Below are 27,536 nucleotides of genomic sequence, written 5' to 3' on the forward strand. Positions count from 1 at the left end.
GTGACTGCTAATAGGATGGGGTTTCTTTCAGGGATGATAACAATGTTCTAAATTAGATTTTAGTGATGGTTTGACAACCCTGCAAATATGCTTTAAAAAAACCTGTGTGCTTAAAATGAGCGAATTGTAAGGTATGTGAATTATATCTTGATAAAGCTGCCTTAAAATATATATACACAATTATGACCAAAAATAAAGAAGTGTTTGCAGGCAGCTTTGCCCCTAATGTTTGATCCTTCTAGCATGAGATTTCTTCCAGTCTGCTACAACTCAGAGATAAGTTCCTAGTATCCATTCTAAAGGCCTTCCTTCAGATCTCTGGCTAATGGACAAAGAAAAGATACAGGAGGCATAACTTGCCTTCTTGCCAGCATCAGTTAGTATTAAGTCACTCTGAGCCATCCTCCCACACCAGGAACATAAGCACTGACTGATCAGCTGGTACCAAATTGTCCCTGGGCGATGATCACACGTACAGAATCAGGCTCAAAACTGCTCTCTGAGGCAGCCTGCTTCTGAAGCATCTGCTTTCTTAGACGAATTGGGAGTTTCAAAATTAGCAAAGTAAGAACCAGGTTTTTAAAGGGATAGAAAATGGTTTAGGCATGGATGAGAATAAAGAGGGAAAGGTGGGCAATGAGACAGGCAGGGAAGAGGAAAGAGCTGTGTGTGTGAGGCTACGTAGTCACGTGATGTTTCAGCCCTTCCAGCAACCAGTCCTCCTCCTTCTGGAAACAGCCGATTCCCATGGGGACTCACTCTTTCTCTGTACTGCAGCCCACTTGGTTTGGGTGGTGCTGAAGCTCAGCTCCAGGATGGGCCTCATGACCTGGTCTAAGCCAACCAGTGCATTCATTCCCATTGCTGCAGTGACTGGTTCAGGGGCGGGCACGTGACACAACTGGGCCAATGAGATGCAGGCGTAGGATTTCCGTTGAAAGTCCTGAGAAGAAACAGACTCTGAAGATTTTAAGCCAAGAGCAGGTGGCAGCTATCTAGCCACCACAAAGGGAACCCTTGCATGAGAGTGGGACAAAAGGGGGGGAGGAGAAGGGCCTCATATCATAGGAGACCCTGATCTAGAAGCCAGAACTCCTGGCACTTTGAGCCACTGAGTCAGTCACACCTACCCCCTCCTGTTTTTCTTAAACTAGTTTGTATTAAAATGCATTCTGCCCGTTGCAATAAAAAGAACTCTGCTTGACATGGAAAGAAATCAACAGAGTTCCACCAGTGATTCCCCCAGTGACCACCGGATCAGAGGAACACGATCCGTGATGGTTAATTTTATGTGTCAAGTTGGTGAGGTTTCAGTACCCAGATATTTGGTCAAACATCCTTCTATGTGTTTCTGTAAAGGTATCGTTAAAGGTCAGGTGAACATTTATTTATTTATTATAAATTTATTTATTTTATTTATTTATTTTTGGCTGTGTTGGGTCTTCGTTGCAGTGAGTGGGCTTCTCATTGTAGTGGCTTTTCTTGTTGCAGAGCATGGGCTCTAGGCATGTGGGCTTCAGTAGTTGTGGCTCACAGACTCACTCGTTGTGGCTGGCTGGCTCTAGAGCACAGGCTCAGTAATTGTGGTGCACGGGCTTAGTTGCTCCGCGGCATGTGGGATCTTCCCGGACCAGGGCTCGAACCCGTGTCCCCTGCATTGGCAGGTGGATTCTCAACCACTGTGTCACCAGGGAAGCCCAGGTGAACATTTAAATCAGTAAACCATGAGTGAAGTAGACTGCCCTCCATAATGTAGGTGAGTCTCATCCCATCAGTTCAAGGCCTTAGCAGGAAAGCTGACTTTCCTGGAAGAAGAGGGAATTCTGCCAGCAGAGGACCTCTGGATTCTAACTGCAACTCCTTCCTGGGTCTCCAGCCTGCCAGCCTACCGTGCACACTTGGGACATGGCAGCCTCCACAACTGTGTGAATCAATTCCTTAAAAGAAATCTCTCTCTCCTCACCCTGCACCCCACTTCTCTCCCTCTCTTTCTCCCTCTGTTCTTTCCCCCTTCCCTCTCTCTCTCTGTATACACACACATACACACACACAGTTTAACCGTGGACAACATGGGGGTGAGGGGCACCGACCCCCAGGTGGTCAAAAATACACCTATAACTTTATAGCTGGCTCCCATATCCGTGGTTCCACATCTGCAGACTCAACCAATCACAGACTGTGCAGTACTGCAGTGCAGTTATTGAAAAAGTCTGCCTGTCCGTGGACACACAGCGTTAAAACCCATGTTCTTCAAGGGCCAACTGTGTATCCTACTGGTTCTGTTTGTCTGGAGGACCCTAACTTGTACATGAAAAAGCGATCCCAGGCCAACACGTTGGCGCTCGGAGTTTTAGGTGGGAAAAACATAGTATCAGCACCCCTCACCCAGCGCTACCTCCCTGTTCAACAACACCCCCTCCCCCCGACCTGCACACCAGGTTCTGGGCGACATCCTTTGTTTGCGTCATCTTACTTACTGAATATGCCACGCCCGTTTCGCAGATGACAAGAGCTTAAAGGACTTGCCCCAGGTCCAAAGGCTGGTAATGAGACACCCAGGAATTCACTTCAGATCTCCCGTGATCCATCCCAAAGACCTCAATCACTGGGCAAGCTACCCATTTTCTGGGAGGAAATTCCTGAGGACGCCCTTTCCTTTCCCAAAGAGTTGGGGGCGGGGGCAGATTTAAAGTTACGAGAAGGAGCAAGACCTCACCTACACTCCACACACCCCCTGCCTTTCCCCCAGCAGTGCTTCTAGGTCAGGATCCCTTTGTCAATTTACACACCTACTTGTGGGTGTCACTGGTGTCGGGTGAGTCACCAAGTCACACAGCCATGGCCTCTGCCCCTGGAAGGGAGGATCCAAGCTCCACTTCCCAAAACGCTGACGTGGCCCACTGGCCTGAGTTAACAGACTCACACCCTCGCTACCTGTCCTCCGTCAGGGCTTCATTTTCTACCAGGCCGCTGCTGCCAACTAAAGCTTTAGGGTAACGTGGATAGCAAGCTGCCAGAGAGGAGAAAGAAGAAAACGGCCACAGATCCCCTCTGAGGTCCAAGCAGAGGCCTTAAGGATCAGTCTGGGTGGAATGGCAGGCATGGGTGTCCTCCCTCTGCCATATGATAGCAGGAGCAGTTGTTTCCAGATGTTCGTCATGTATATTCTACTTCCATGACATATGGCGAGTCCATAGACTACCTGTACCATTAGTGATTCAGCATCGTTTATAAAAATGTTTTAAATTTTGTATACAATTTTTAAAGGTTACACTCCATGTACAGTTATTACAAAATACTGGCTATATTCCCCATGTTGTACAATACATCCTTATAGCCTATCTTACACCCAATAGTTTATACCTTTCACTCCCCTACCCCTCCCCTCTACTGCATGGTTTTAACCAGCTCCTCGTTTCATTAAAATATTTGAAAAGGGAGTTTTACACAGTTACGATATATGAAAACTTTTTACTTGCCATAAATAGAAAATAACTTTAAAAAATAATTATTAGGGCTTCCCTGGTGGCGCAGTGGTTGAGAGTCCGCCTGCCGATGCAGGGGACACGGGTCTGTGCCCCGGTCCGGGAAGATCCCACATGCAGCGAAGCGGCTAAGCACGTGAGCCATGGCCGCTGAGCCTGCACGTCCGGAGCCTGTGCTCCGCAACGGGAGAGGCCACAACAGTGAGAGGCCTGCGTGCCGCAAAAAAAAAAAAAAAAAATTATTCAAAGCATACTCAATTTCACTAGACCCACTTGTCCATCAAAGGCTCTGAGCCTGTGGATCACTCTCATTTTGTTTAAGAAAAAAGGGGAATTACAGGTAACAGATTACTATTAGCTACTGACCTTGAATCACTAAGATCAGACTAAATATATGTCACTTGAAAAGGCGGGGAGGGGCACGAAGCATTTTAGTTCAGCAAACCTTCACAGGACACCTACTCTGGGTCAGAACCTGCACTGATTATCCTTGACCAACCATTTTAGTAAGAGCTCCATCAGAAATGGTTAAATAAAAAGATGTGGCATTTAATTCAATTATGTTTCAATATAGAGAGAAACACATTTCCAGACACTCCTATTTTTAAGTGCCAATAAAAGGACAGAATTTCCTTTCCTAATTTGTTGATGAAGGCTTCAAAATACACCTTCAATTAATGTCACTAAAACATGTAATCTTAAAGATTATTAAACTGGAATTTCATTTAAAAGTGAATACACCTACTAGCACCAGTTCAGACTTTCCCCTCAGGTGTGTGGAAGAATTAGAAATGCATTAACTTTTTCACTATGCACTTTGTTTTTTTAATGCAGAATTTGCACACCAACTAAAACCATCTTCCTCACCACCTAAAAACACCTCAATGCCATACAAAATCATTTGTAAGCTACACGTGACCCATTTTTGAAGAGAAAACAAAACAGACTTTGAAGTTCACTACCTGGATTGGATTCCTGCTCTGCCACTTACCAGCTGTGTGGCTTGAGGCAGATTACTTAACCTCTCGGAATTGCTTATTCTTCATCTACAAGGTAAGCGTAACAATACTAACTTTGCAGGGCTGTTGGGAAATAGAAGAAGATAAAACAACCCAAGAGCCTAGCTTAGGGCTTGGAACCCAGTAAGGCACACAATAGGTGCGTATTACCACTCTGATGGGAGGGTGTGGGGATCACTGCCGACAGTGAGAAAGTTGCTTTATGTCAGAACGACAGCCTGAATGCCCACAGGGGCCGAGCACATCACGTGAAGGAGGGACGCCTGTTGGGTGGTGTCCAAGTCAAGCAGAGATCCAGCTAAGGTTGCATCTAAAAGAGGCAGCTGCGTGCTCAGTGTCCGCTGACTACAGCCAACAGCCAGTAACATTTGTTGAGCGATGACTCTAGGGGCCTAAGGACTCTGCATATACTAACTCATTTCATCCTTCTAACCCTAGGAGGAAGGTCCTATTATCATCCACATGTTATAAATGAGCAGAGTGAGGCACAGTGAGATTAGGTAACTTGTCTAACCCCATCCAGCTAAGGAGTAGCAAGGCCAGACTTTTAAACCAGGCATTCTGTTGTCAAAGCCAGTCACTCTGTAACCTCCAGGGGCAGTGAGTACTTCTCATGCTTTACAATGCAAGGAATCATCTAGAGAGGCTTGTTAAAATAAAAACCGTTAAGTGATTCAACAGGTCAGGAGACCGGGAAGGATGGAGAATTTGCATTTCTAACAAGTTCCCAGGTGATCCTGATGCTGCTGATCTGAGGACCATACTTTGAGAACCACTGTTTTAGGCCCTACTTCCTCTCCTAAGGCTGGTCCAGTATTCCAGATCTTCTGGTAGAATTTCAAGAAAAGCCAGAAGTGAGGCCTTCTGCACGAAGGCTCATTGTATTTACACGCTGGCCACTCACTCAGTATTTTTAACAATACCGTGCAAACCAACAGGCCAAATTTGGCCTCTGGGCTGTTGGGTTTCTGCTTTCTGTGTCCAAGGCAATTTTTTTTTTTCTTTTCTGTTTTCTTTTTTTTTTTTTGGCCATGACACATGGCATGGGGGATCCTAGTTCCCCAACCAGGGATCGAACCCATGCCCCCTGCAGTGGAAGCATGGAGTCTCAGCCACTGGACCACCAGGGAAGTCCCTGTCCAGGGCATTTTTAACACAGTTACGCAACCGATGTTTATTGAGCATCTGCTACTCGCTCCCATCATGGGAGCCAAGCATAGAAAATGAGCAAGATGGATGAGAAGGTCTCTCTTTGTGGAGGTTACAGTTGTGGTGAGGGACTGGAGGGGAGTGGAGAAGACCAAAAAATAACTGAAGAAATCAAAACGATCTTTCCAGCTATGGTAAGTGCTCTGAGAACAAAAACGAAAACGACAACACAGAAACAAACCCAGCAGGGTGATAGGCTAGGTGACTTCCTCGGTGATTTACAGCTCTACAAGGAGGAAGGGAAAGTGTAAGATGACTCTATCACAGAGGAGAAGTAGACAAAAAATAGTTGGATTATGCGCTGCATCCAACGTCCCCCAGGCCCTGGAGGTCAGCCGAGCAGCACACCACTGTCGGGCTGCCCTGCCAATACCAATCCCATGACATCACTCCATCTCCCACAGAGTATTTACCTCATCCCGAAGTGTGGAAGGTCAAACCCACGGTATTTTGCAGCCTGCCTCTGCAGGTGAAATTTAGCTTTAATTATCTAATTGCTACTCTGGCAACGGCTGCCACAGATTCATTTTAGAACTCGGCACAGGTGCGCTCTGTGGCTGATGTTCTATTTTCAAGGACGAAAGGAGGGAATTAGGGAACCTGATGTTTTCTGCTTTAAGAGTTAAGATGAAGTTATTTCCCCCCCCCAATCAACTCCTGTTATCTCATTTCAATTTTCCAGAGTGTCTTCTCATCAGAAATTAAACTGGGTTGCCAAATCCCAGAGAAACAGAAATGGAAAGGTAGATGGGAGGGAGAGGAGAAAAGGTTTTGGAGCTTATTAAAGAAAAATGTTTGTGTCCTTGAAGTACAGGTATTATATAAAGGGGCTGTGCGTGATAATAATGAAAATGGCGAGTATGACGATGAAGATAATGATGCTGACGATAATAAAATAATAATAATGATGATAATAAAATAACAACAATAATGATGACGCTGCTGCTCATCCTGTCTGGCCCTTACCAAATAGTCACTAATTAAAGCCACGAGATTCTTCTCTGAGGTAGGTAAGCAGCCCTAGGCCTATTTTACATATTAAAAAACAGATTTAAAAAAAAGGTCTAAGTGAAAAACTTAAAATAGTTACTGAGTTCTTGATTCCAGCAGTTAATTCAATTTCAACAAGACACCCATTTTTTTAAAAAACACTTGGAGGACAGATATGCCGACTTTACATGTGCCTTAATTATTTTCAAGTCAGCACTAAGGAGATGAGCCGGGGGTACGTGCTTTTTACAAACTTGAGGTGTAACGGAAAGAAAAAAGCCAAGGCAGAGCAAGTTGACAAAGAGAATGCCAATAAGTAAATTCCAGGGCCCCCTACTACATCACGGCCCATTTCAGGAGGCAGCACGGGTCGCACCTTGTCCCTGGAAACAAAGCATGCAAAGGAACGGGGTGTAAGAGAAGCAATCCATCAAAACTCCCAGGTACACACCTGGCCATTAGCGACCAAGCTTTGTGTTCTGATTGTTTCATGGGTAGAAGGAGGCAGCACGAGCAGACTTCAGAGTCTGAGTATTAGTTGCAATGATCAAGTCAGAAGCTCTCAATTGCCTTGCCTGTGGAACGGAGGTGATGATGACGATCGCAGCTGCCCTATCTACCCTCAGGCCGCCACGAAGATAAAATATAATACTACAGTGGGAACTGTTAAGTGACAATCAAACAAAAGCAAGGATATTATTATCACTATCTTCTCCCCAACTGGACTTGTAAGCTACTTGTGTATAAAGAAGACGTCATCTTATATTTCTTTGTGCCTCTTACACATACTCTTTGTACCTCTGTACCTCTACCCACGTTATTACCACATAATAATGTCAAAGGCAGAGAGGCTTTGTGGGAGGTGCCAATTTTCAAAAATCTTTGTCTGTCTACAAAAGGGTTCACCTAAGGTTTTCTTCAGTCAACGCAGTTAATGCATTTGAAATGTGACCTGATCACCCCCAGAATAGAACAACAGTATGTCAGTTCTAGAATAGAAATCATATCCCTTTTATTAAGTTCTTTGCATTTATTTTCTAATATAATCTTCCCAAGAGCTCTTCAAAACTGATATAACTGGACTCATTTTTGGATGAGGAAACTGAGACTCAGAGAGTTTAAGTAAATTATCCAGTTTCACGTAACTAATAAGCAGCAGAGGCAAAAATTGACCTTGGATCTGTCCAATTCCAAAGCTCCTGCATTGCCAAGTCGTGCTAAGCTTGGCTGGCAGATGGATATAGCCGTGGATCTAAGTGCCCACTAAACTTCAAGTAGCTTCTCAACATACTTGGATATATTATGAATAACTCAGTGCTGTCTACAAATATTTCTTAGGAACGGATCCCTCTTACCAAGGAGCAATAGTCATTCTTTTGGACCAGTATTCAAAATATACATATCAATCTTATAAAACCGCTAGAAATCTTTCCCGCTTACTATTTCAAATTCTAGAACTTTGTGTACAGGGGCATGCAGGGTGGAAGATTATTGCACAATGGCAGCTTAAGCCAGGACAATGATTCTCCAACTTTAGCTTGCCTTAATGAGCATACAGTGAAGGGAGCTCGTTTCAAATGCAGACTGCCAGCCTCCATGTCATCCCATTATAATTCAAACCACTTAGGGTAGAGCCCAGGAATCTGAGTTTTAATCAACTCCCCAGCTATTCAGATGCAGGTGGGTCTCAGACTATACTGTGCATTCTACAGCTCAAGGAAATGGGCTGGGAAGTTGGAGACCAAGACTAGCTCTGAGGCACATTTGGTGAGAGGCCTTCAACAACTCAAGCAGTCTCTCTGGGCTTCTGTGTCTGGAAATCAACTCTGTCCGTCTTGGGTATCCCTGGCCCTCATCCTTTGTGAGCTGACTGGGTCTTGTTCACTTTGCTTCAGAACCTCTTGACGGGCAACACTATCCTTTAGGTGTTCGATCACCATATCAGCTGTTATCCACTGGGATGTCCGGTAAATGCTTTCGTTTCTAACTGTAGAACAAGCTTCAGAGGGAAGGCTAAGGTTGAACACTGTGAAGAATCCCAGGCCCGTCCCAGCATTTGTAGGACTCTGTTAAAACCACAGAATCGTCCTCAGAGGGCAGAGCCACCAGCAGTGACTTCATGCTCAGAGAACTTTCCTCTACTGGCGTTTAAATGACTACAAGAGGTACCCTCCTTGGCAAATACGGTCACTAAGAAGGCAGTACAAAAGCTGCTTGCCAGAGGGTGTGCCTCAATACCTATACAAAAATGAATGGATGGACGGATGGATGAATAAATATATAAGTAAATAAATAAATAAAGCAAGATAGGGTCCTTCAAGACTGGCAGTGGAGGGAAGACCTTCTCCTTGAAGGTATAGTTTCCCACCCTATCTGTGCATTAGAAACAACTGTGGGCTGTAAAACGATACAGGCATTCTTGGGCCCCCATCCAGAAACCTTTATTAAAAGGGTCTCAGGTGGGACCTCCAGCATGGATGCTTTTCAAAGTTCCCCAGGTGAATCTGTTAGTGCAAAAAGTCTTGAGGACACTGTCTTCAAGGACCTTGAAGTGCCAATCACCATGCAGGCAGCAGAGAAAACCTGACCCCTTCTCCCTTCCAAAGGACCCTTCTCTTAGCAGGAGCACAGCTCAAGTACAACCAGAATGTTTAGGCTAGTAGTCTCCACAGTGGATTAAGTGACAATATTAGAGTTTATCTTTAAATTGATTTTTACCTAACATTTAGGGCATTAAACTTATAGATATTTCATGTATGGCTTGACACTGGGACCCTCACTTGATTCTGCTGTCAGATGGTCATGTGGTACACTTCCTATGGGGCATTGACAGCACCCTGAGAAAAGGCGGGGAGAGCCACAGTTTGGGACACTTGACAGTGAGGATACTGACTGCCAGATTAAATGGGTTTATGGGATGTGGATACCTGGTATTACCTGAACTAAAATTTACAACTGACCTAAACAGATTACTACAAAAGAATCCAGAGTATAATTCTCTAATGCAAGCACAAGAAAATGAGAAAAATGGCTGAGTTAGTGCATCTCCTACCCTAGTATGGGTTCCTTTGATGCCAAAGTATAAAATCAAAACAGTAACGAGGAGAACTAACCATAATCTGGTAAAAAATAAATAAAAATAATCAAGATGGCTCTTTGAAGTACGGATTTTGCATACTATGATTATGAATCGTGATTCCTGTATATACCATGATTTGGAAAACAGTCTTTAGTTTGCACAATTCAGTTTTGTCAAATAGAACTGGCCTCCCATGATGATTCAAATTTCAGTTTCTACAGTATATTAACTGTGAGCGATTAGCATAAAGCAGAAACATCACTGCTTCAGTCCACAAACCACTATGTAAATAACAGGTGTACATTATGATCAGCGACCAATCGTGTTACTCCTTTCAAAGTCTGCCAGTGACTGGTCACTGAGCATATGTTATTCAGTTCATGCACAGACGGCAACGCACGTAGTTGTGTCGCCTTCTTGTCTCCCAGTGATGTCTATGTGATACCAAGGAATTCTGAATATGGAGCCAGAGTAATTTAATGAAGGTGAACTTAATGACATAAAGGAAAATGGTTGGGGAAAAAAAGGATGAAGAGGTATGTTCCAGAGGAAGTGACACATGACAAAAAAGTAAGGAGCTCTCCGTGATATTTCATGAAACCACAAAGCACAAAATGGAAACTGATACAAACTGAGAAAGGAGTATGACAATTTGCCGTGCTCTAGAAAACATGCTTCATCTGTATCATAAGACAAAGACAAGCACTCTTCAAACTACCCTTGATAAGTTTGCCCAAAGAAGTAAAGCATTTTAATTCTCAATGTTTCTAGTGCTTTAAGTTGCAGTGTACTAAACAAATACTAGTTTTATTAGTTTTATTTCCCAATGCACTTATAACCAACAGTAAGAGAGCTTTTATTGTTTTGAAAAAAAATTTTAAAGGTCACAGTACAATTGTAATTTTTCCCATTGCTTATTAAGATCGCTCTGCAAAGTTTCAGTTTGCATGGTTATTTTTACAGTCCCATACCGCCATGCAAAGCAAGTATTGCCTGTTTTAGCTAATCAAAGGAGTATGTGTGTGTAATTTATTGGTAAGTAAATACACACAGTGTGGCAGTCTGTGATCAAACATTTTCTAGTGAGAGAGCGTGCAATTAAAAGAGTTTGGATACCTCTGACTGAGACAAGGCTTACCGGAGAATGTGGCATAGCAAAAGGCTAATGACTACAGTAACAAGGAACTAGATAATCCAAGTCTCACGGTGTAGTTTTCTCAGCTTACACTTGATGGAAGCCTTTTCTATTAACCTCTAGTCTGCCCCCAAGTGTCAGAGATGATCTTGAACACCTCTTACCTGGGTGTCCCCTATAGCAGGGGTCCCCAACGCCCGGGTTGTGGACCGGCACCGGCCCGCAGCCTGTTAGGCACCGGGTCACACAGCAGGAGGTGGTCGAGCGAGTGAAGCTTCATCTGCCGCCCCCATCGCTTGCATTATTGCCTGACCCATCCCCCCTCTACCCCCGAGTCCGTGGAAAAATTGTCTTCCATGAAACCGGTCCCTGGTGCCAAAAAGGTTGGGGACCACTGCCCTATAGGACCTCGACCACTCTACTCCTCAAAGGGTGGTTCTCCAAGGCATCACCCAAGAGTTCGTTAGAAATGCAGGATCTGAGACCCCGCCCCCACACTACTGAATCAAAATCTGCATTTTAATAGGACCCCCAAGGAATTCTTATACTCTAACTTTTGAGGAGCGCTACTCTAGACTTCACACATGAGCCCAAGAGGCAACTGAAGGGCCAGGCAGAGATAGGGATTCCCTATGTCATTTATCGAAGGACTTAAGTCTACATATTACTGAAGTCTATATTTCGTTTAAGGACTTACTGCTTCCCTAGGTGACTGATATCATTTAGGAAGCAATAGCAATAGTAACTGCAACAACAGCAAACATTTATCAAGCACTCACTCTACGCCAGACAGTGTGATAAACCACCTATGTATCATCTCACGTGAGATTCATATGATCTGTAAAATGGGAATAATGATGCTACTCCCAACACACATACAGTAGCAGAGCTGCACAGGACCTAGGTGGTGGTGGAGGTAGATGAGAATTTGGAGCTACCTGTATATGTGAGCCTCAAAAGTGTGTGTGTGTGTGTGTGTGTGTGTGTGTGTGTGTGTGTGTGTGTGTGTGTGTGTGTGTGTGTGTGTGTGTGTGTGTGCGCGCGCTTTAATTGTAGCAGGAAAAGTCAGCTGCTTATCTGGAACGCCCTCCCGCCTCCCCCTATTTTTTAGGCTCTCTCTGTACTACCTCTCTGAGTTGCTACCTACAGCCAGTAAATTGAGGACCCACTCAAATTTTGGGTGTAGTTTAAAATTCCAACTGGCTATTTTGCAGAAATTGATGCATTTCATATGGAAATTCAAGGGATCCAGAATAGCTAAGACAACCTTGAAACAGAAGAGCAAAGTTGGAAGACTCACATTTCCCCATTTCAAAACCTAGTATAAAGTGTAATAATCAAGATAGTCTGGAACTGACATAAGGATAAACATATAGATTAGTTGAACAGAATGGAGAGCCCAGAGATAAACACAAGTATCTACTGTCAACTGATTTTTGAAAAGGGTGCCAAGACAATTCAACAGGGGAAATAACAGTCTTTTTAACAAACGGTTCTGAGACAACTGGATACCCACATGCAAAATAATTTGAACCCCTTCCTCACATCACACACAAAAACTAGCACAAAATGGATCACAGACCTAAATGTCAGAGCTACAACTATAAAATTCCTAGAAGGAAAACACGAGAGTAAATCTTCATAGATTTACTGATTTAGATCTGACCCCAATCACAAGTGACAAAAGAAAAATATATATACCTTGGCTTTTATTGTATTAAAGATGTTTGTGCTTCAAGGGATACCACCCAGAAAGTGAAAAGACAATCCATAGAATGGGAAAAAAATCCTTGCAAAGCCTGTATCTGATATGGGACTTGTATCTAGAATATAGAAAGGATCCTTAATATTCAACCCTAAAAATATAATTCAATTAAAAGTGGGCAAAATATCTGAATAGACATTTCTCTGAAGAGGATACAATGACCAATAAACACGTGAAAAGATGCTCAACATTATGAGCCATCACAGAAAAAGAACTCAAAACCACAGTGAAACACCACGTCACACCCACTGGGATGGTTATAATCAAAAGACAGGAAATAACAAGTATTGGTGAGGATGTGGCGAGACGGCTCCTCTCGTACGTTGCTGATGGGAATGTAAAATGGTGTATACGCTTTGGTACAGTTTGACCATTTCTCAAAATGTTGTTGATGGATTTACTCTCTGACCCGGAAATTCTATTCGTAGGTATAACACCCAAGAGAAAAGAAAACTTATGTCCACGCAAAACCCTGTACACGAATGATTATAGCAACATTATTCACAGTAGCTAAAAAATGGAAACAACCCAAAAAGTCCATCAACATTTGAAAAGAAACAAAATGTGGTATATCCATACAATGGAAGGTTATTCAGCAAGAAAAAGATGTGAGGTACTGATAATTGCTACAACATAGAGGAAACTCGAAAACATTAAGCTAAATCAAAGAAGCCAGTCACAAAAGGCCATATATTGTATGATTCCATTTATATGAAATGTCCAGAATAAGTAAATCCATTGACGGAAACGATTAGGTATTACGAGGGCTGGGGGAGAAGTAGTGATGATGTGAATGGGTTATGGGGTTTTTCTCCTTCAGATGAAGGAGATGTTTTGGAATTAGTGCTGACAGTTGCACAGCTCTGAATACGCTAACGATCACCGAATTGTATGGTTCATACAGACGAGTTGTAGGGTATGTAAATTATATTTCAATAAAGCTGCCGAAAAAATTGGGGGCCTAGAGCCACTCCCATAATTTCCCCACCCTAAGGGCAGCTTTAATGATTCAGGTCAGAGACTGAAGCTCAGCTACTCCCTTAAACCTGGCTCACGCTTACATGTGGAATCTAAAAAAATGATACACATGAACTTATTTACAAAACAGAAACAGAGTCACAGATGTAGAAAACAAACTTATGGTTACCAGGGGGAAGGGAGGGATAAACTGGGAGGCTGGGATTGACACTACTATATATAAAATAGATAACTAATAAGGACCTACTGTACAGCACAGGGGACTCTACTCAATACTCTGTAATGGCCTCTGTGGGAAAACAATCTAAAAGAGAGTGGATATATGCATAACTGATTCACTGCGCTGTATACCTGAAACTAACACAACACTGTTAATCAACTAGACTCCATTAAAAATTAAAAAAAAAAAAAAGACCTGGTTCAGTCCTACTTCTGTATTTGCCTGTTGTTAAAAAGAGAAATATTTTTATTCTTGAGGAATAATGAACGTGGTGATGGGTAGCCAGGCAATGAGGTCCCTCCAGGCCCAGGATTATAATGAACACAGTTGCCAACTCACAAGTCAGTCCTCCTCGGCAGTTTTCAATACTCTCCATGGAAGCTTCTAGGTTGGGACCCCTTTCAGAGGAAACAGGGAAGCCAGCAAGGGAACTGAGTTCAAGTCTTGGTCTCTAAATAAGAATAACAGAGCCAAGGGAAGATGTCTGGGGGGTGTGATCATTAACGTGGTACGAGTGTGATGCTAAAACTCTCTCCTTCTCTTTGACTAATTAGATTTTCATTTTCCTTAGGCTGACTCCATGTGTCATCCCTTTTCCAATCCATATACTAGCAGAACAGGAGACTGTATCCCAATCCAAACTTTCTACCCAGCCACATTTGAGCGGCAAAGAATTTAGAGAAGTTGGAATTAGAAAGGGGCTTATTTGTATAATTCAAAAGTCAATTAGCAGAGATATTACGGGCAATCTACATGCCAATGATGACATTCCCCCCTGCCTGAGTTAACCCAGAAGAGGAGCACTTCAGAAAAAACACTCGAAATGACGTTTCCATATACCCCTGAGGTTCCAGGGACATCAACTCACCAGGAAAAGCCAGACAGAAATCGAAATGCATGACTCAAAGCGCTCAGTTCCCATTGGTAGTTACTCATGTTGCTTCAGAGGAAAGAAGACTCGAATATCGAGCTTAACATAAATACGTCTGTTCCCTGTGTACTTTCCAAACTTTAAATCCTGCAACTTCTTTCCAAACTTCCAGTTAAAAGGAAAAAAAAAAAAAAAGATTAATTGCTCCGACCCCCTAAAAAGACCAGTGCAGACTGGCAAAAATATGTTCACACGCAAACCTGCCCACAAAGGGCACCTTGCTCTAATTTTTTTGAGTAGTTCGTATTTCTCATCAAGAATCTGGCAAGCTCTCCTGCCGGGTCCTGTAGTCATTTCCAACCTCATAGCCTTCCCCTTCTCATACTTTCAGTCGGTACATAATTTAGACCTATGTGAATTTCAAGTGCAGTGGCCAATTTGTAACTAGCCAGGGCTGGGGAGAGGGTCACTGGTATGAACCCTGGGGACACTTCTCATAAACTCTGAAATAAAGGGCTATCATCTGTTATACAGTATGCTTTCCTTTCTAAGGGGATAGCTCTAACTTCCATGGCCCTTAAGAGGTAAATGGAGTAAAGACCTTACAATGAGGCCTAAAGGAAAGAGAGGAATACCCTCTCCCTCCTCCAGCTCCAGTTGGAGTTCCGAATCAACTTACTAATCCTGCTGTTTTTGGGCTAAGCACCCGCACCCTTCTCTATTCCCTTCCTAAGAACCAACTGCATCTCAGCCTGTTCCCTCTTGGCTCTGCCAGAAGGGAGCCTTCCTGCTTGCCTGGGACCACCCACAGACTCCTGGCTCTGTTTGGACAGGAGGACCCAACTGCAAAGAGGGAACATCTTGCCTGTTTCCAAAAGGGGGGTGAGTCACCTTGGATGAAGCAGTCAGATGGCAGTAACAATTACACACACACCCCTCGGCTGCCTAACGTGGCCAGAGCTTGGGTGGCACTGAGAATAGTGGTGTCCAAGCAGCAGCGGATGGACCAGTGCTTGGTTGGCCAGAACATTACTACATAGAGACGTTTATAAAACGTACAGACTTCCAAGGCCCATCCTCAGAAATTCTGATTTAGTAGGTTCTGGCATAGTAACCGAGGATCTGCACTTTTTTATGCTTCCTAGGTAGTACAGATGGATAGCCAAGTTTGAGAACCTCTGCTCTAGAGCCAGGATACTAAAGATAAGGCCTCTCCAAGAAGTGAGCTGAGGAGGAAATATGGGGGGAAAAGTGTGTTTCTTCATACCAACACCACAGGATTCTTGCTGGCTGCCTTTTGAAAGAGGAACCACCCACATCCTGCTGTCCATGGAGTTGGTTAGAAGAATAGGGTTTAAAAACAAAGCAAAAACTTTGGAAGTTAACAGACTTGGCTTCTGTTAGTGCCACCTCTGAGGCTGACAGACACAAGGTCGGGTGCCTGTGATTTCCAGAAGCTGGGAAATCTTAGACAACAGAGCTTCAGTTTCCTCAGATGATCAGTGGGGATGGTGAAGCCAACGATGATAACTAATCACTAACAATCATATTGTGTGCACTTTGCACTGGCCACCATTCTAACATTACAGATGCTAAGTCCCGGGGGGGAGGTGTAGGATGTAAGACATTTCATATAACGTACTTAGCATACTGCCTTACACGTTGTTAAAGAGTGGCTACTCTTATGGTTTTCTGGCCTTATCTGACCAGAAAGATAACTGCCCTACTGTCTCTTTAAACAGAACCAAAAAAAAAAAAAAGAAAAAAGTTCCACTTGCCTCCAGTCAACAGCTTCCTGGCCACCACCCGTCCTGTTCCCCACTCTTTCCTCTGTTTCTCATGTTCCCCCACGACATGACCGTTAGGTTCTGGCATGGAAGGCCCTGCTTAAAATCAAACTATTCTCACGGAGCGAAACACTTTCCTGTTAGACATTCATACTTCACATGTAATTTACTTTTCAGAGCAATTACTTAGCAGGATCCTAGAGGGAAAAACAAGTTAAAAGGGAGAGCAGACGTCGAGCCCATAAATGAGGTAAGATCTGCATATCCTCTCAAGTTAAGGACCTTTATCTTAGGATCACAGACACCTTGGGAAAATTATTATAATCCATGCACTTCCTCTCCAGAAAATCCTGTGTGGGCATGCACACACATAAAATATTCCAGGGCGTTTGTTCCACAGAAGACCATGAATGGACACCCTTGGAAAACTGTGGCCTCTAAGTTAAAAATCCATCAAAGGTTGGGAAACTTGTTCTGTAAAGAGCCAGAGAGTCGGTATTTTCAGCTTTGCAGGTTGCGTGGTCTCTGTCACAGTTACTCACCTCCGCCACTGTAGAGGGAAAGCAGCCACAGATGGTAACTAGACAAATCTCATGACTGGGTCTCAATAAAACTTTATTTATAAAAACAGGCAATGAGCCAGATCTGGGTTGCAAATTGCCGACCTTTGCTTTAGAGTTCTGCTATGTGACTGTGGGTCAAAACCCACTTGGGGAACGTGTAAGCTCTGGAGCCTGCTGTGGAATGCGGTCTGACAGTTGGGCATGCCTTCCACCCTGCAAGTCCCCTCAGTCCTGGCTGAACACCTTCTCAACGCATTAGTCCGTGTTTCTAGGACCACAGCAGTTCCAAGAAGGCGGTGCCTACTTCTCATCCAGCTCTGGACCCCAGACCTCAAGCACCACATCCCCTGAGCTGTTAGTATTTAAAATCCCCTTCTAACATACAGATGACCAAGAGGCACATGAGAAGCTGCTCAGCATCACTAATTATTAGAGAAATGCAAATCAAAACTACAATGAGGGATCACCTCACACCAGTTAGAATGGGCATCATCAGAAAATCTACAAACGACCAATGCTGGCGAGGGTGCGGAGAAAAGGGAACCCTCTTGCACTGTTGACGGGAATGTAAATTGATACAGCCACTATGGAGAACAGTATGGAGGTTCCTTAAAAAACTAAAAATAGAACTACCGTATGACCCAGCAATCCCACTACTGGGCATCTACCCTGAGAAAACCATAATTCAAAAAGACACACGCACCCCAGCGTTCACTGCAGCTCTATCTGCAAGAGCCAGGTCGAGGAAGCAGCCTAAACGCCCATCGACAGACGAATGGATGAAGAAGATGTGGTACATATATACAATGGAGTATTACTCAGCTATAAAAAGGAACGAGGGCTTCCCTGGTGGCACAGTGGTTGAGAGCCCGCTTGCCGATTCAGGGGACGCGGGTTTGTGTCCCGGTCCGGGAGGATCCCACGTGCCGCGGAGCGGCTGGGCCCGTGAGCCATGGCCGCTGGGCCTGCGCATCCGGAGCCTGTGCCCAGCAGCGGGAGAGGCCAGAGCAGTGAGAGGCCCGCGTACCGCAAAAAAAAAAAAAAACCGAACGAAATCTGGTCCTTTGTAGAGACGTGAATGGACCTAGAGACTGTCATACAGGATGAAGTAAGTCAGAAAGAGAAAGACAAATATCGTATATTAACGCATATTTGTGGAATCCAGAAAAGTAGTACAGATGAACCGGTTTGCAAGGCAGAAATAGAGACACAGATGTAGAGAACAAATGTATGGACACCAAGGGGGGAAAGGGTGGGTGGGATGAACTGGGAGATTGGGATTAACATATATACACTAATATGTATAAAATAGATAACTAATGAGAACCTGCTGTACAGCACAGGGAACTCCACTTGCTGTACAGGAGAAACTAACACAACATTGTAAAACAACTATATCCCAATAAAAAAAAATTTTTTTTAATAAAATAAAACCCCCTTCTATGTAAATGAACCTAACTACCCCAAACAGTGATCATTTTCATCCCTGGAACGTTTCATCCAGCTCCACATACATTGGCAGGATTTGAATTAAAGTGATGAACAGAGTGACAAAGTTCATCCCAAGTAGGTCTTAAAGGGGAGAGGCCAGTAAGAATAACACAGCCTAAAACCAAAGAGCAGGCCTGGGTTGTGCGGAGTAATTACAAGAGTTACTTAAGTGGTGCTTGCCACAGGATACAAAATTGCCTTACTAGTTTTCACAAATTTCACCAGAATACATGCCTCTTTACGGGCGCCATGATTAAAACATCATCCACAGACAGCAGGAAGAGAAAGCCACTCGATTTTCCCCTGTGGTCACGTTTTTTTTAAAGAAGCTTTTAAATAATATACACGCCTGTAATGAGATGCTAGCCAGAGAGAGCTATGACATCGCGAACCACGGAGAAGCGCCTGTTTCTCATCCCTCCTCTATTGGGATTGTCTCGTCCAACACGCAGGATAGACATCTGGGCTGATGACTAAACAATGTTCAGGGTAGCTTTTCTACTGGCTGTGTGGCCGCAGACTATTTTCTGCATCCTCACCTTGGACTTACTCTCAGATAAGTGTGTAAGGGGGGGGGAGTGTGGGTGAAGGGACCCCGACAACCAGAGAGCAAAAGGCCAAACATCACGCGACTCAAGACCACTGGCAAGTTGGCAGCCCAGCTCCCCATTCCCTTTCTTCATTTCCCAAGAAACCTTTTCTTAATGTAGAATATCTTCCTGCTGACAAGAGTGGGGGGTTGGGATGGGGGGAACGGGGAGAGGGGAGGCTGGTTTTCACTCAGAGAGAGCTGCGAGCTCAAGAACAATACCTTCAAGTAAAGGGATCTGGACCCCCAAACCACGCGTCACACCGTGAGTCCATTTGGTATCCGTTTAGTCTGCGGGCCTCATGGCTACATCGTAAAAGTTTAAAACCCTGCCCTGATCTAACAACTGTAAATTCTTGAGTTCACTCAATCTAATAACAGTCTAAGGAACATTACCACAGAAAAGCTTCGGAATAAACCAAGGGGTATCTCCACGGTGCTATGCACCCTCACCCCCGGCACGTGGGACGTCAGAGCAATGTATCCTTCGTGGGGTAGGTAATCCGGGCCATCATCTACCTCACCAGCTGAGGGGACATATTTGTCTGTTCTCCAAGCACTGACAGCTACTTGCTGACATTGCCAAAAAGAATGTGCGATGAAGCAAGTCTTTTACTAGATAAACATTTGGTTTTGATAAGGGAAGTTCTTTTCTTCTAATGGAAACAAACCAAAAATGCCAGTATTACACTCTTTCACAGGAGGCGAGTCTAAGAGATATACCCCGGTGCTACAGGCTCGGGGACTTAACACAGGGGAAGGCAGGTCCTGCCCTGCTCAGGGAAGTCATGTTTGGGTTTGTTCTTAGAGATCTGTCTGAGTTTCCTAATTAGGAAGACGCCTGGAGAACATCAACAGGTCAAATATTTCTTTGTGGAGAAGAGGCCAGACGCGTCTAATGTGCTCTCCCAATGAGGAGGTGAGTCACTTCCAAAGGGAGCCAGGATCACAAGCTGCTGAGTTCATACGTGGCTGCCAACCTCAGCAGTGAGGGCCTCCTTGCCTGAACTGTAGTATTGAGGCTCGCCAAGCCACCTGGGGGCTCTGCATGGCACCACGGCAGGACTCCCAGTCCTTGGGAGGTCAGCTCCAGTCCCTGCCATTTCAGAAAGCCTAGGAATGTGTCTCTTCCCAAGAATTGAGGCATGAGACCAGTTGGCCTGAAAAGGTTATTACCTTGAAGAATAGTGGGAGTCGAGGAGATAGCTGAGCCTCGTGATGCTAAACCCTGTTTCCTGGGTGCCAGAATTATATTGCCTCACCCACAGTCGGCTCCTTTCCTGCTCTCTGCCTCTCTTCTCCTCTTCCTCCCCCCACCCCACCCCTACACCTTCGCATCAACCCTCTAAGTTCTTTGGAAGAAAGCAACACCATTTTCCCCTCTTGGTCTTTAGTCTGTCACTAATTGGGATCAGTATTTTCCAGTTACATAAAGAGCGCCTATGTGGCTTTATAACATATGCTGACAAATCATTTGGCAAACACTTTCTTTTGTTGCAGCAAACTGCACTATGGAGAACCGTAGCACTGGCAACCAAATATGTACATTCTTAATGAAGCCACGGAGATAAGAAATCCATCTCAGGGCTGACTGCAGGCTCTGGGGAGCCAGAGTCCAATGCGAAAGGAAAAGAGTGATCTATTATGTAGGAGAGATGTTTGCTGGAATGGCTTCCAGATGGATCCAGGAGGCTCCAGAAGAGAGGGCTACTGAAGAATTATGCAAGGTTCACGTACAGGGTGCCGTTAGGTCACAATTTAGTCTGGAGGAATCTGCCCCAGCTTTATCAGTGTAGTTAAGACTTTATAGACGGGCTCCTAAAGTAGGACAGCGCATCAGATTAACTGACGGTAAGAAAGGAGGAGTACCCTGGAGAAGAGACAGCGCTCCATCTATTAACTCAACAATGATGATGGAGAATCCACAGTATGTCAGGCACTGTTCTAGGCCCTTGGGCTTAGAGAATAAAACAAAGATCCTTGCCCTTACATTTGCTGCAGGGTGGGAAGGGGGAGGCAGACAAAACACAGGCCAAAAAAAAAAAAAATGCATCGTGTTAGAAAGTGGTTAAATGCTTTGCATAAAAGAAAAACAGTATGCTAGAGAGACGGGGAATCCCAGAGAGGAATGTGCTCATTGGAAACAGATTGTCCAAGGAGACCAAACGAAGACTTTAGGGAAGTAAAGGCGTTCCAGGCAAAAGGGACAGGCGACGCAAAGGTCCTGAGGCAGGAGCAGACACAGCACATTCAAGGAAGAGAAACGGCCCAATGTGGCTGGAGCGGTAAGCCTGAGAGAGTGCAGTGGTTTATGCGACTCGTAAGGGCTGAGAGGAACTAACGGTGGGGGCAAAGGGCTGCTGATCACATGCTGACATGAGGCCATTGGAGAACTTTGGGTTTTGGACTGAGGGTGATGGGAGAGCCCACCTGGAAGGTTTTCCAAAGATCCCTGGAGGCTAGGATGGAAGTGATGCTAACACTGGAAGGCAGGCAAGAACTGAGAGTGACCAGAATTGGGATGGTGGTGGGAAAAGATCAGAGTCTGCCTGTTGTGAAGGACTTCCTGGCGGGCTGAGTGGGAGAGATAAGAGAAGAGTCAAAGGTGACTCGAAGCTTTTGGCCTGAGAAGTAGGATGAATGGAAGCGGCATCAATGGAGGTGGCAAAAGCTGCAGCTGGAACGGGGGAGAAGACCAGAAATTCACCTTTGGACATGTCAACTCAAGACGTCTACTAGTCATCCAAGAAGAGAGAGACACTGAGAGGGTCCCCGAATACACAAGTCTGTGTCCTGGGAGAAGTCTGGACTAGAGACTCAAGGCTCCATGTTTGGGGCAGACTGAGTACCTGGAGCCACAGGAAGGGTGAGCTCACCACCATAGCTGCCGTTGTACATACAAAGCCCCCCAGATCCAGAAAGAATTTCTGGTTCTCCTCACTGTCCAGATCTGCGTCAGAACACCCTGGAAACAAACACCACAATAGACAGAAGAGGAGAAGCAGCAAACTCCTGTCCCCACCCCCCCAAATCACAAATCGGCCGAGAATCAATGAAATAGAGTTAGGAGAAAGCGTGTGCGAACCTTTCAGAGAGAACAGGGTGGATGCCTCCTGATTATTTTGAAAAGTATATGCTGCTTCTAGAGAAGGAAGAGAGTGAGAAAAAACAGCATGAGGTGCAGAGCTCCAGTGTGCAGTCAAAACAGGCAAAATGACCAGTTACCTGCATTAAATCCTCCCTTTACTAATCCTACCTGAAGTCACATTTCCTGCGCCAACCAAGTGTTCAGGTCTCCCCTTGAGAAAGCTCTCAGCCCTCCGCCCCGCTCTCTGGAGCTTACAGAAGCCACCTGGGAAATATCTACCTTTCTAATGCCAGAAGCACTTTATTTATACTTCTCATAAAGCTCTTCTCGTCGCATTTTTATAGATTGACGGGTGTCTAATTTGTCTTGTTTCAGGGAGATGTTAAGGCAGCTTATGAGGATACATCAAATACAACATGACACAAATTAAAAATAGGAGCAAAAGGAAAAGAAAAATGAGGACGGGGACATGAAATGGATCCAAGAATGAGGCGAAGCTGCATCCCAAGAAGACGCATGGGCCACAAATTTGGCTCTAAATTTCTGGCAGCTGATATGGAAAAGGAACAATCATATAATTACACAACTCTCGGTGTCCAAAAAGTAAAATCAGTCCAAGTGCTCCGGAAAAATTAAAACATTCCCATGGGTCCTAGATTACATCCCTCTATCATCTTCTCTTCAGATACCCAGCTCGTCCTGTCTACAGGAGCTACTCAACACGTGTCTGTGGACATGTGAATGAATACACAGGCAAATAAAGTCATTCACCCATTCACTCATCATTCATTCATTCTCTCATCCCACCAGTATTTCCCGAGCACCATCTATGTGGTAAGCACTTGAACTAGGTTCTAGAGACAGGCTGGTGAATGAAAGAAACACACTTGCTTCCCCTATGGTTCTTACATTATGGTGAAAGGATGTGAGAAAACACAAGTAAACCCATAAACAAAATGACAGACTGGCTCATGCTAGGAAGAGAACAGACAGGAGGGTGAGATTAAAATAATGGGGAGTAAGTACAGATGTTGAATGGGTGTGGTCAGGTACAACCTACCTAAAGAGGTGACGATGGCTAGGACCTGAAGTAAGGAGGAGGTAGCTATGTGAAGAGTCGTCAGGAGCTTCAGAAGGAGCCTGTGCAAAGGTCCTGAGGTGGAAAAGAACTCAGCACAACTGAAGTACAGCCAAATGCGGTCAGAGATCACGGTGGCTCAAACACGGGAGACAAGGCAGGAAGTGGCATGAGGTGATGCCTGGTGCATCAGACCAGGCAGGCCGTTTAAAGCGAGGGGAGAAGTTGGTTTTATTCTAAATGCTATGAAGGGTTTGAATCCAGGGAAGGATACCCCATGTACGTTTGAAAGATCACTCTGGCTGCACCTTAGAGAACAGACAGGAAGGCAGGAAGCAGGAAGGTCAGTGAAGAGTCTGCCTGTTGTCCGGGCAAGGCATGAACTAGAGGAGAAAAACAGAAAAAAGTGGGAAGGGGAAGGTTACAAACAGCCTTAAGGGGATCTGGACTTACCAGGATTTGGCAAGTAGATAATCAGGAAGGAAATTCACAAAGGGAGGAATCAAAAGCGGCCCAAGGTTTCCAGGGCAGAAGTGGTGATGACGACAACGATCACAGTGGCAACGACGTCAGCTAACGGAAACTGAGGCCTCGTCTCTGCTAGGCTCTGCTAAGCACTTGGTTTGAATTATCTACGCCATCCTCTCAACAACTCTGCGTGGTCGGCACTATTATTAACCCCACTTTACACGTGAGAAGAAACACAGATATGAAACGTCCAAGATCCAAGGTTCATGCTTTGAAGAATTAAGATCGTGATGAGAATGGTGTGCGTGTGTGTTTAACACAGTTGTCTGGCACCCCCCAAACTTCCTGAATTAGAACCCAGAGGCGGGGCCCAAGCATTCGTCTTTTTCAGAAGCTGCCGGGATCACTCAGTGCAGTAGTAACTTGGGCACCCTCTGGCCGCTGAAGAGCCATAGAACCATGGCATGCTGTCTGCCCAAGTTTCCAGCAGCAAAAAGTTATATTCAGAGAACAGTTAATTGCTGACAAACTGGGACTAATTATTCCTTGTTTTTGTTTTTTGCCTTCATCAAGGTCTTAAGTGCTAAAATTCAGCCAACTGCTTCTCGAGTTCTTTTAGCTGCGTGGTGGCGGGGGGTGGGGGTTGAGGGTGGGGGTGGGGGGGGTGAGGGAGGGGAAGGAAGCGGCCAGAACCGCAGGGAAGAAAGATGAAACACTCGGCTAATTGTTCCAGAATCTCTCTTAGAAGCTCAGACCAGAAGTGGAGCTTGCAGCATTTTCAAGGGTAAACTTGCAAGGTGAAGACTGTTTCCCAAATTTAGAAGTCATACTTCAGACGGTTCCAGATCAGTGGCTTTCTAGGTTTTACTAGTCTCCAAGAGAGGCAATTCTATCACCTGCTCCGGCAGTGAACCTCTGTCCAATACCTTTGACAGTTCCCTGTCATATCTAACTTAAATCCCAAGAGCTGTTATTTAAACTCATTTCCTTTTCAACTGTTAGTGGATATTCAAAAGAGTTGGCCTTAATCTTCTTTGAACGATCCCTCACGTGGAATAAAATTTAAAAAAAATACTTTTCTGGGTTAGTTAGAGATTAACTAACAGTGGGACCTGAGGATACACAGCTCAGCAAGAAAAGAAAACAGGGAAAAGGAAAATAATTACTCTCAACTTTCATTCCCAAGAGTTGTCTTCCAGAGAAATATAAATTGATTTATCACATACATATGTTAGCATCTGGAGGGAAACTAAGAACTATAATTATGATGAGAATTGTTGAAGTTTGGAGCTTGGGAAGAAGAGAACAGTGCCCCAAAAAGGCATATATATTAACCATCCACTATAATTTAATTAGGTTTTCTCATTTCAGAGTCCCAGTCATCCTACAAGAAGGGATCAACATGCCCTTCTGCAAACAGATGAGAGAATCAAAGATGAGAACGTTTTTAAGACATAGTCACAATAAGCTACTGAGCAAGTGACAGAACTCAAATTCCAAGACAGATCTAGTGGGAATTTAGAGCCGCAGTTCTCCACCAGGGGGCAATTTTGCTCCCCAGGGACATTAGGAAAAGGGACGTCTGGAGACATTTTTGGTCAGGGAGCTGGGAGGTGGGGAGCGGGGGGGGGGGGGGTGGGGTGTTGCTGCTGGCTTCTAGAGGGTCATCTAGAAACCTGCTAAACATCCCACAATGCACAGGACAGGCTCCACAGCAAAGAACTTTCTGACCCAAAATGTCAACAGGGCTAAGGTTGAGAAACTCAGCCTTGGAGAATTCTCCAGTGAAACCCTTCACTCCTGACAGATTGAAAAATGAAAGCACAGAGATTCAGGTGCAGAAAAATGTTGATACTTCTCAACTTAATAATTCGTTTGATTACCATCTTGAGCTACCCAGAGAGAGCTTACCTTCCTACAAAAGAAAAAATCTGATTCAGTTTGTTTGACATTTCATAGATCCAGTGAAAGTTCTTTTCAAAACTGTTCAAAGAATAAGTGTGATTCACTTCCTTCCAAGGCCAGAGTGAAACCTTGCTTTGAACGTGCTCAAGGATTACTGCCTAGTTCTTAAAGGAACAGGCTAGATTCAATTATGAAAATGTCAAGTGTTGCTACCTGGGAAATTCTTCACCCGGTGCCGTTAAGAGCCAGCGGTCCAGAACCAGATGGTCTCCAACTGAATCCCAGCTCCACCATTTATTAATTGCATAACCTTGGGCAACTTACTTTAAACTCCTTGTGCCTCATTTTCCTAATCTGAAAAATGGGGATGATAAAAGATGGAACTTCGTAGGGTTTATTGTGAGGATTAAAGGAGTAAAATGCTTAGTACAATGCCTGGTGTTGAGTATTTGTTGTGGTCATTATTGTGATGATTACTGGTATTACTCTTATTCCCTTGGTGAAAGAAGAGAATGGCAGGAAGTTTTGAATTTGAGAAAGATTTTATGAACAAACAGAAATTTAAAAAGACGTAAATTGTTCCCAAATTCAACTTTGGGTATTGCAGTTTCTTAAACTTAGAAAGCAAAAAATTCCCCAGATGGATCACAGATACAACAGGCCCTTTGCACCTCCTCCAAGGGCTAAATGTGCCAACAAATGTCTAAGTAAACAAATGAACTCCCGGAGCACTTACTGTGCTCCGAGCACTATGCGATGCCTCTCATCACGACACCTCAGTTATTGTTTCTAATGCCACGAAGTAGGTGCTTTTTTATACCTTCCTTTTACCAATGGGGAAAGCAAAATTTACCAAGATTAAGGCCCAGGCCCAAGGGGACTCAGCCAGTTTACAGCAGCACCTGGACTTGAACGCAGGGGCATTTGACTCTAATCTGAGTGTTTAACCATCGAGTTATACCGCCTCTGCCCGTCTTTTAACCTGGGAACAAAAGCACAGTGGGACCTGAGGATGCACAACGGTGAATCAGTTTCCCTCTAATGGACTTGAGCAACATACACCGTTCTTGAATTTTTTTTTTTTTTTTTTTTTTTGGCTGCCGCATTTTCTATCTAGGCTGTCCACTAAGTGCTAGAGCTTGAGGAAACCTAAATAAAGCACATGCATCCAAGGACACCTGCTGAGATGCCTTCTGGAGAGCATGTGGCCTGCCTGGGCCCCGGAGAACAAAGCCACATTCATCTTGGAGGCTCCAGAATAACATCGCTTATACAAACGGTGGCTCCTGGGAGACGGCCTGCATGGAAGTGCTTATTTAGCCCGTGGCCGAGAGAGACGGCTTGGATAACCTGCACCCCTTCTCCCAAGTCCAGGTGTTTCCACCAGTAGGGAATTCTGCTCCCCACAGGAAAGCCCTCACCACCACTCCTTTTCAGCTCTCCCGGTGACACCGCTATGGATGAACATCTGATGTTTAGAGCCAAGGCTGCGGGGACTTGGCAGTCCTGGCCCGGAATCCTAGAAGGACACTCTTGAAAAGCAGAACTGGCCTTGGAGTACTTTCACAAGTTGGGTCTGGTGTGTCTTCCAGTCACTGCTGAGTACACAGGTCACAGAGCATCTGCAAATTCCGTGGGGTTCTAGGAAACTCACAAAGTCTAAGTACAATTTCCAAAGCACATAGCTGATGCCAGGCTCAGATGCCAAGACTGAAAAAGTATGGAAAGAACAGGGTATTTCTGTTTCCAGATGGCACGTAAACCAGTGGAATGGAGTTTGAAGGAGACATTCTCTGGCACAGAACCTTTTCTGTCT

At 44.6% G+C, this 27,536-nt stretch overlaps 1 protein-coding gene across 1 annotated transcript in view; it reads right to left on the minus strand.

Annotated features, from left to right (window-relative positions):
- The window catches only part of PRICKLE2 (prickle planar cell polarity protein 2), a 246,745-nt gene extending 222,885 nt beyond the window's left edge, over positions 1-23,860 (minus strand). Inside the window, exon 1 of the mRNA XM_029243456.1 lies at positions 23,801-23,860. The gene's annotated coding sequence lies outside the window, so the exon portion shown is untranslated. The remainder of the gene's footprint in view (positions 1-23,800) is intronic.
- Between the last annotated feature and the right edge of the window lie 3,676 nt (positions 23,861-27,536).

This window comes from Monodon monoceros, unplaced genomic scaffold, assembly GCF_005190385.1.
Source record: "Monodon monoceros isolate NGI ecotype Baffin Bay Population unplaced genomic scaffold, NGI_Narwhal_1 Super_Scaffold_3, whole genome shotgun sequence".
Taxonomy (NCBI): Eukaryota; Metazoa; Chordata; class Mammalia; order Artiodactyla; family Monodontidae; genus Monodon; species Monodon monoceros.